Source organism: Centruroides sculpturatus, unplaced genomic scaffold (genome assembly GCF_000671375.1).
Source record: "Centruroides sculpturatus isolate CEXI.00-Female unplaced genomic scaffold, Cexi_2.0 scaffold90, whole genome shotgun sequence".
In the NCBI taxonomy this organism is placed as follows: domain Eukaryota; kingdom Metazoa; phylum Arthropoda; class Arachnida; order Scorpiones; family Buthidae; genus Centruroides; species Centruroides sculpturatus.
In genome coordinates this window covers 397406-398595 of record NW_019384353.1, presented here as the reverse complement: position 1 = coordinate 398595, position 1190 = coordinate 397406, and positions in this window count along the sequence as shown.

The following is a 1190-nucleotide window of genomic DNA, read 5'->3' as shown; positions in this document are numbered from 1 at the left end:
TTCGGATAACCGATTATGTACGAAAAAATATATTAACCTATCCCATGTTGAAATTTTTCTCCATTGCGTGTCACTTTGCGTTGAATTTTCATCGATGTTAAGCCTAACGTAAACTTTTTAAAATAATAATCGTGACTATTGTATCATTAAAAATTATTTCTTTATTTTGTACAAACAAAATAAATATAATAAAAAATTATACTTCAGAAGTTAATTTAGTATCAAAAACGTAAAATATTTGAGTAGCCCAAGACATAGCCAAAGATTGCAGTGCCACAGCACTGGCGAAAATTTAAATTTGCTGATTGGAATTCTTTCAGATAATTGACGCTCTACTGTATTTGAAATGTTTTATCTACAGACAGAAATGTCTCAACATACCGTACATGAAAACTATACAAGTTATATCGAGAAGGATCCCAAATAGTCACCAGAAGTTTGTCTGAAAGTCTTTGTTTTCTCAGTTAAACAGAACATTTTTCATGAAAATGAAAATTAATCTCTTTTATGCACTGTCTCTAAGATAAAGCTGATTGCATCAAAACTGCATATTAACTAAAATATCAGTCTCAAGCTAAATTTTTGCACTAATTTTTTTATGAAGTAAATTATTATTATTATTATTATTTACTTCATACTGTATTATTTATAGTTCAGTGTTATTGAAGCAAGAAATATTAGCAAATAATGATTAAAACAATTAACATCTAAAATATTGGTTATGACTGATAACATGAACAGATGGCTTAAAAATGCCTATTTATCTGAATATAATGATGACAATGCTTACTGTAATCAGAATTCAGTTAAAGTTTTATTTTAACTTGTTTTGGGACTTGTAAACATTAAATGACTGACAAAAATGTTTTTGATTACAATAAGCAGACTCTACTAGAGTATATATTTCTCATTTCACATTATTCTCATTTTATTTTTGCTATTAATGAGGTAAATACAGATACTATTATTTTATATTAACACAAATATTAACTAATTAAAATTACACAATAAATATTTTTCACCAAGAAAGCAAATTATTTTTATCATCAAAAATACTTTTATTAATAAAGACTATCTTATTTAAATTGTTATAGGAATTTCAAAAGAATAAAGAATTTAAAATTAACAAACAAAAACCTTATCAAATTATCATCTATAGTATACTGCATTAAGTTATATATTAATGTAAG